Source organism: Dipodomys spectabilis, unplaced genomic scaffold (assembly GCF_019054845.1).
Source record: "Dipodomys spectabilis isolate Male_0828 unplaced genomic scaffold, ASM1905484v1 ptg000320l, whole genome shotgun sequence".
NCBI lineage: Eukaryota > Metazoa > Chordata > Mammalia > Rodentia > Heteromyidae > Dipodomys > Dipodomys spectabilis.
This window is the reverse complement of record NW_024870997.1, coordinates 170,342-179,855: the sequence shown is the minus strand read 5'-3', so window position 1 is coordinate 179,855 and position 9,514 is coordinate 170,342.

The following is a 9,514-nucleotide window of genomic DNA, read 5'->3' as shown; positions in this document are numbered from 1 at the left end:
TCAGGTACAGTGGGTAGGTCCATAGTTCAATCACCAGGACTGGTGTATGCGTGTGTGCACGTGTGAGCACACACACACACACACACACACACACACTCATACACACGGAGCCACCGATGCCAATAATGAATCATTTCATTGTGTTCAGCTCCCTAATTGTCTACCAGAAGAACTGTTGAATTAATGGTAGCACTTTGTTTCAAAACTGAAACATAGTTTTACAAAGACAGGATGAGTATAGGGAACTTAGTCTGCCATGGCAGGTGGAATAAATGAAGGCTTCCAGTCAAAACACAGCACTGGGGAGAGAAATAGCTTGGGGCACAAAGAGGGCTTTTTCTCCTAACCTTAACAGCCTGGGCATACTCATCCTCACTAATTGGCTTAGATGAATTGTTTGTTACCCAGATGCACAAGAGTGAGGCTTTATGTCTGCCTGTTCCAACAATGAGGCAGATTTCTTCCAGCAACCTAGGGTATGGAGACCCCTTCAGGTTAACTGGGAACAGTGAGGGGAGCTCTGGAACATGCACTGTCTTGAATGCACACTCGGTTGCTAAGAAATCATTCTATTCAAAGCAAATTTCCTAGCTAGGTGCCTTTCTACATAGCAACTCTGGATCTTCACCAATTCAAATACATGCATACATACACAGACACATGGAGTTACTGGCTCTTTTCCTGTGGCAGGTCCTGAGGCTGGAACTGTGAGTCTAGACATTTTTCCTGATCTCCTTTTGCTCAAGGAAGCATTTCATTGTATCTTAAACCATGATTACCCTAGGTTGGGATGCAGCTTTTACACCCATAGATGATCCAGGGATCCTAGGACCCGAGTTCAATTCCCATCACTGGCAAAAATAAAGCAAACCAACAAAATGGATGAGGAAAAACCAGGTAATTTTACACAACAGGTTTACTTTTGTTTCCTTGGCACTGTGACACTCCTGGGGCTCAATGACTTGGCTTGAAAATTGTATGTGACCTTGCATGGGTGAAGGCTGGGGGGCTGTCAGTGAAGCATGAGTCTAACCCAGATAGCTAGGCCCTGAGATCGATCCTAGGCCAGCCACCTACACATGGCTGAAGATCTTAGGAAACTTGTTCCTATCTATAGGAACACTAATAGAATGTTTGAAATGTACTAACTGAAGTACTAATTAGATAGTCATTACAGTATAAGATTGCATGCAATAAATATAGGTAATTGATTAATTCTTTATTAAGTATTCTACTGTGATTAATTAATGGAAGCATAATTTTAGACCAAATAATAGGTAGTAATAGCTTATGTAAAAATAAGATATAGACATCACTCTTTATATAGGGTTATACACTAAAATCTACATAAATGTCTCTCTGTAAACCTTTGTAGATGCATATACATATGTTAATACACACACATGCACACACACACACACACACACACACACACACACACACTGCAATCTAAACATCTATCTGTTTATATATTGGCCATTCCTAGGCTTGATCTCAGGTCCTCAAATTTGCCCAGTAACATCACTTGCATCAGACTGGTGTGCTAACATTTACCCTTTCCTGAAGTGGGCCTGTTAGACACTGAGTTCAAGTCACAGAACTGGCAAAAACTTAATCCTGGTGGAAAAGCCAATTGTCCCACTTGTTTTCCTTATCAGTGAAAGTACTGGGCCTCAGGAATGATGTAGAATACATAAGCAAATCTATGTTTTATGTAATAGGATGCAAAAAATGTTATACGTGTTATCATACTCACTCAAATGCATAAGAAATAAAACATAAAAATGAATACACTAATTGCAACATGCAGTAAACATGTGCATGTAAATATAAATCAGGTATTTAAAATGTATGCGAATATTATTTTTGAATTCAGGCCCTAGGAACAGGCCTTTCTTTCTTGTCTTCCAGCACGGTGATCTTCCCATCACCCACAGTGCTGCAGATTTCCCCAGACTCTGAGTTTCAAATCCCAGGCCTGGCAGAAAAAATGGCAAGAATTACAAGCCAAAGATCCTCATAATATTTTAAATATTTTTAATGTATGTATGTATGTATGTTTGTCTTTTTTATTTTGTAAAGCACAGGGCTTGAAGTCCGGTCGTGGCAATTGTACCTCAGCTTTGATCACTCTAGGCCTTGGTTCAGCCACTGGACCCACAGTTGCTGATGGGATCCTAGACACTCAGGTCTTTCAGGGAAAAGAATGCACAGAAAAAAAATGTGGCTTTTTTACGTTTTCTTCCTTTGCACGGTGACCCTCCTGGGTCTGAATGACACTGTTGCAAAGGGTACATCACCATGCATTGCTGAAGGTTGGTGGACCATTAAGGAAGCCATAGGCCCACATGGCAACATAGGACCTGACCAACCAATGGCAGGAGATATTAACAAACTGGTTCCCTTCCATAGGAATAACAACGGAATCTTGTCAATTTTAGAGTTGAATGAGTTGATCATGAAAGATGCTCCTATAAAATTAGACAGCATGATTTCACGAGTCTGATTGATTTCATTTAATATTTATTAAGCATTAAAAGAATATTATTATTTACAGGAATGCAATAATTTCAGGAAAATGATTGATTTCATTAATAGTTTAAGGATGAAAACAATAACATTAACTATATGGACGCATAATATATACCCAAGAATTGGTAGGAATGTAGTATATAGAACTGAATAATGTATAGACATCTCTGGCACTCTATAAAGATATATATTTATTAGTGTACTGTCATCTGCATGTCAATCTGTTCATATTTTGTTAACTCCTGGCCTCAATCTCAGGTCCTGGGAACAGCCTGTCAGCATAATTTGCCCCAGGAGGGCGTGTTCACACTCACCCATTCATGAATTTGGCCCTGTAAGTCATGAGTTCAGATACCAGCACTCCCAAACAATGAATCGTTGAGTAAGACGCTTATGGTGACACGTTTTCTTTTTCTGTGAATGTCCTGGGGGTCAGGTATGAAGTGGAATATATATGCAGGCGTATTTCCTATGTAATCAATGTAACCAATGTTCTATGTGCCATAAAAGTCAATAAAATAAATGGTGAATACATAAATAAAACAAAAAAAATAACTACACCAAATGGAATATGGAGTCAACGTATGTATATAAATATAAATCATATATGTAAATTGTACATGAATAGGTGGGGATCGATTTCAGGCCTAAGAAATAGACTTGAATTTCTTGACTTCAAGGAGGCCAGATTCCCCTTTCTACACAGTACAACAGTGTTACTCAGACCATGAGTTCAAATCCCAGTCCTGGCCGAAAAATGGCACCTTTATAGTATGTGAGGCCCAATTCTTAGGTATTTCATTATTCCTCCATTTTATGAATGTGATTGTTTAAATGCTTAATAAAGTATTAAATAAAATTGATTAGTGTCCTATAATATAATTGTGTATAATTTTATCCTAGAATCATTCAAGAACTGCCCATTCAATCATGACATACATCACATTACATTGGTAACCATATGGATAGGACAAGTTTCTGAGGATCTCCTGCCATTTGGAGGTGGTAGGACCAGTATTCGAACTGTGGGCTCCAGCTCCCACCACTTAAAGCCCAGGATAGGGAACTCACTGGTCTGTCCAAGAACATCAGCAAGACCAATGATTAGGCAGGCACCAGTGGCTCTCAACAGTCCTCCTTGATACTTACAAGGCTGTGATGGGAGGATCATGGTCAAAGTCACCCTCAGGAGAAACGTCCTTGAGATCCCTGTCCAACTTCAGTGCCAACAAAGCCAGAAGCCCTGTGGCTCCAGTGGTAGAGGGCCAGCCTTGAGCAAAAGCAGCTCATAGACTGTGCCCAGATCCTGAGTTTATGGTTCGGGACTGGCAACAAACAGACATAAACAACAATATGTGCAGCCATCCAGCTAAAGCGGGTCTTCCTCTTGTTCCCAACTGAATGGGAGAGAGTTCCCTGGGAAAAGGGCTGAGAGAGCCGCTGTCAACTTGACTCTGCCCATGCTGATTGCATCACAGGATTCTAGCCACACCCCCATTCTTTCATGTTCCTTTCTGACCAATGGGATACAAGAATGGTGGCAATGCCCACATTCCAGGATGCCTGGTAGCATCCTCTTTTAGTTTACACTACTACCAACAGTTAAGGAAGGTAGAGGTGGCTGAGTGGTGAGCAAGAGACTCAAGGCAATTTTAGAGTATAGTAGGAAATTGACATGCCCCAGCCCCTTCTCCCCCCTTCCTGTGGTGCTGGATTTCAAATCTCAGCCAGCCTAAGGCCCTGACCTCGTCCCTGCCCTTGGTCTTCTGCTCTGGGCCCATGTGTCTGAAATGCTGCTGCCATCCCTGCTCACTCTACCTGGATCAGCTGCCAACAGTTTCTCCCAACAGCACAGGTGAGTGGCTGCCCCAACACCATTCCCAACCCGGGTCAGAAACCCCTCTGGGAGTACCATGACCCCCTGCTTGTTTCCTCTCCCTGGTTCTGAGGAGCCACCTTTCTGTCTTGTGCATTTCTGAGAAACAAACAATATATGCTCAGGCTGGGCTGAGCTCAGGCTGTCCTCCTATCTGTGACAGGTATGCTCCAACAGACCTGATCCTTGGTAGTTGGGGTGTTAGACATGTAGAGCCATGCTCAGTCAGCAGTTAGATGGATTATTACCAACTCTTAGTCCATGGCAGCCGGTTCTTGACCACAGATAAAGCTCTAGGTAGGGCCGCAACCATTTGAACTTAGTCTCCTCACAGGATAGTTGTGAGGAAACAAGGGATTTATACAGAGGGATCTCTGGAACATGGCTAGGAACAGAGGGAGTGGCCTTCAGGTAAGGTTCTCCACAATTCTGTGAGCATATGACAGGAAGATACCTGGAAAGGTTTCAGGTGGCCCCTGTTATTAATCGGACAACAGGTGTGGGATTATGAAACAAAACATGGCTCTCTTTCATCATTATCCTATCCCCATGAGGAAGGGTATCCTTCACTGTGTTGAGTTTTGCAACTGAGGAAAACAAGGCATGGAGAAGTTGGGTGAGCTACTTATGACCTCAAGTTCAAAGGAAGCACGGCCTGACTTCTCTACCATGCTCCCTAGGAAAATGGGTGCTATTCAGTCCACTTCTTGTAGTGGGAAGTCCATTTCTTGTTAGTCATGGGGCTTGAACTCTAGGTCTGGGCGTTGTTCATGAGCTCCTCAGCTCAAGACTAGTGCTCTACCACTAGAGCCCACAGCACTACTTCCAGTTTTCTGGTGGATCTTTGGAGATAAGAGTCTCACAGACTTTCTTTCCTTCCCGGGCTGGCTATGAACCATGATCCTTATATCTCAGACCCCTGTGTAGTTGGGATTAGAATTCTGAGCCACCGGCACATGGCTTAAGTGTACTTCTCACTTTCTTTCTCCCTCTCTTTCACATGAACTGGTTGAATGTGTGCTGGAGGAGGTGGCCCATTGTCCCCATGTGGCTAGAACCCATGGTGGCCCTCTTATTCTGGAGGTGGGCTGTGGGTCAGGACCTGTCTCGCTCAACCTGTTGAAACAGCTCCATGACGTAAGCCCCTCTGTACCCTGGCTAGACCATGACGGTTATTCATTTTCCATCCAGCCTGACTGGACTTCTTGTACTGTTTTATACATCATTTTCTAGCACCTGGACAAAATTATGATACATAGTTACAGAATCAAAATGTAATGCCATCTTAAGAAATTCGTTTAGGTTTCTGGGAATGTGGCTTCATGGTATGGTGATTGCCTAGCATGCATGAAACCCTGGGTTCAATTACCCAGTAGCACATAAACAGAAAAACTCTGGAAGTTGTGCTCTGCCTCAAGTGGTAGAGTGCTAGCCTTGAGAAAAAAAAGCTGAGGAATAATCCCCTAGTCCTTAGTTTAAGCCCCTGGACTGGCAATAAATAAAGTATTCAATTTTTTTTCATTCATGTGACTCTTTCTAATATATTTATAAGATGATTTCTTTGTTGCTTTGTATGTTCTCCCACGATATAACCCCTGCTTTCACTGTATTTAATGTTGGTATAATTTGTGGAGGGGAATGGCAAAAACAAATCATTTAAATAGGGATACAATTGGACCCATTGCAATAACGAGAAGTACAAGTCGTTATGTTGAAAAACGAACTTTACAATTTTGGTGGGGGCGTGTAAGGATGGGGGGTTGGTAAGGGATAGGAAGGGGAAACAAAGAGGAGTCAACAATGCTTGATAAGACATGTACTCCTTATCTTGCCCATGTAATTGTAACTCCTTTATACAGTATTTTCACAATAAAAAACCACTTAGTTAATAAATGCAAAATAAAGAAACCATACTTTGAATATATAATTGCTCCTTTCATACTGACACCTGACAATAGTCCCTTATTCATGTACTTTACTTATATTAGCATACTCTGTTGAAAAAAAAAGTTTTAGTAATTAGGTCAAAGCAACTAATGCCAGGAATGTGCTTAGATGTCAGGTGAAGATTAATTCTGGAAATTCAAAGATTCCAGGATTTTGTGTGGTCACTGCTAATCACATAGAGAAGCATAGTCTAAGTGACATTTGGAAATCTTTTTGGTCAATCTTGGTACCAAAAACGCAGAGGCTAATTAACAGTTGTGACAGAAGAGAAAGAATAACTCGATGGAAGGAATAAATGATAGTAATTAAGGTGTTCCAGAAACTGTTCTAGAGAACCATTTTTTGTTATTGAAGAACTAGTGATCAACTAAGCTTATTCCTCATTGCCTTTAGAATTCTAAATTTCTTTGGCTAGTTCTTAATCTCGGTGTGATAAATGTATCTCCTTCTATGCTGTTTTTCCTACTCAATCTCCTTTGCTTTCTAAAATCTCAATCTTTCTGTATTACTCTATGAACATTTCCTGATACTAAATACACATATACAGATGACAGAGATGCTAATGTAAGGGTCCCATGAGTCATTAATGTAACAACATGGAAAAGGAGGACATATTTATTGCTACCTCAGTTTTTCTGAAAAGCTGCAATGTCATCATTTGGTTCAAAATTCCATGCTTTGTCTACATAGTGTCATTCAGTGCACATAAATGCAAATATGAGCCAGGTGTTGATGGTTCACGCCTGTAATGCTCGCTACTCAGGAGGTTGATACTAGAGGATTGTGGTTCAAAACCAGCCTGCTCAGGAAAGTCCATGAGACCCTTTTCTTCAATTAATCATCAGAATCACAGAAGTGGTGCTGGAGCTAAAGTGGTAGAGTGCTCAACTTGAGTTGAAGAGCTGAGGAACAGTGCCCAGGATCAGAGATCAATCCCCATGACCAACAAAAAAAGTGAAATGTGCCTTTAAGTTTCCACAAAAGGAACGACAAGTTCAATAATCTTTCCAAGCAGAAAAAATAATTCCAAAATGATTCAGTGCACTTGCTTTTGCTGAATTATTTAAGTTATGGCTTTTTTGCTGGATATATTCTCATCTTTTAAAAATTGTCAAATATTAGCTTTACAATAAACTCCACCTAATATTTCTCATTTCAAAAGAGAAGTCTATACATTTGATATCACATAGCTTTCTGACGATCTTAGTTCAAAGTCAAACCAGGCAGTAGAGTCTGTCAAACTCTTATCTCTAATTAAACACCCAAAATCCAGAAGTGGAGTTTTGGCTCAAGCAGTAGAGTACTGGTTTGGGGGGCAGGTGGGCAGGAAAGGCAATCGTTCAAGTACAGGGTCCAGCCTCTGGGTTCAAGCCCCACAACCAGCACAAACTAAACAAACAAGCAAAGAAAAGCAACACAGATATTTCTTTGGGACCCTCCTTAAAAGAGTACTCCTGTAAGAGAAGAGGCTCCTTTGCTAATCATACTCACTGGATCCTGCTTTTTGGAATCTTTATTGCTATGGAGAACTCAGGACCAGACTAAGGAATTGATAACTGACTCCTGCAACAAGAGGATCATTTCAGGAGTGAAATATCCACGCATAATGCAATTTAAAACTTGCATATCTTTGTTTCTTTGCAGTAGAACACTTTTAAAGCAACGTTATTTCTTTCTGTTCTATGCTGGCCTTCAAATAGCACATTATTTCTTTTTGTAATACTCAACTAAAAGTTTACAGAAAAGTTTTATGTGAGTAAAGAACACACTCAAAAAAGTCAGGGACAGAGTTTCCTTCAAGCCTTGGGATTGTTTTCTTGTACAGTAAAAAGGAAAGCACATATTAACTTGAACTTTGTCATTCCTCTATGCTCCATTCCTCTCCTGGGATCAGTTTTTACATCCAGTAACTGTTACTTCCAGTAACAACCAATGGTGCTGCTTGAGGTATAATGAACAGAATTCATCATAGGATACGATTGGATTCAAAATACTTGTCAATAAATGTAACACACACCATCAGCAGAAGCAGGGACAAGAACCACATGATCATTTATATGGATGTAGAAATAGCTTTTAATAAGCTCCAATACCCCTTTATGATTAAAACTTCTTTTTTTTGAAACTTCTGAGAAGCTAGGAATGCATGCAACTTTCCTCAATATAATACAAAGTATGCGTATGACAAAGCATGTACCTAGCAGTGGAGACATGAAGACATTAAAATCTGGAATGAAGTCTACACTAAAAATCTTCTACACAGCTCTTTAAAAACCACTTGACCCACACCTATTTTCTAATAAAACAATTGCTGATACCAGAAAAGTCTTATTTATTTTGCCTGCATCTGTTGCTTAAAGTTTTGTGATAAGCTGGGCTTCTCAATGAACTCTAAAGCAGAAATATTTGTCTTGGAGTCTGTGGATGCTTTAAACCTGTGTTTTAATTCACAATGTTACATTAAATGATTTAAGGGTTTTGTATCATGTCAAACATCTGTGGTGTAATGAATGATCTTTGTTAAACATGTATTCATTCTGTAAAGTACAATAGTCTTTTTATGTGTAGTGTATTTAAGTATATATATATATATATATATATATATATATAATATAAAATACATACACAGACAGATTTGTGTGAAAGATGTGCAATAACAAAGGTGTATGTACATATTGGGTTTTTTTTTTTTTTTTTGGAAACTGGACAGAAGTCGAAATGGCGTGTTTATGTTTTGGCAGAGGAGAATTACACATTTTTGCCTGCATGGCATCATCATTAGCGTAAAACAATTTTAATGCTACACAAATCTTATGTGAAGAAATGAATGGTATGATCTCATTTTCTCTTGGGTCTAAAATAAAACAATCACTCCATGTGAGTGAAGCCAGACCCAGTTAATGCTAGTCTTTCATGTGAAATGTGAAGCTCCCACGTTGCCTTTTTCTGTTGGTGTGATAACTAGTAATTGGTACATTCTCACTAAGGAGCTATTTCTCAACATAGACCATGTTAATGCTATACCACTGTTTAAAGGGCTAATTTCACACCTTCTTAGCCATGCATCTGGCTTAGAATGGACTTCTCTGTGCAATAAGTTTTGGCTATTGGAAATCCCTTGCCTCCAGTTGTTTTGGGGTACCAATGACTCCATTGGCC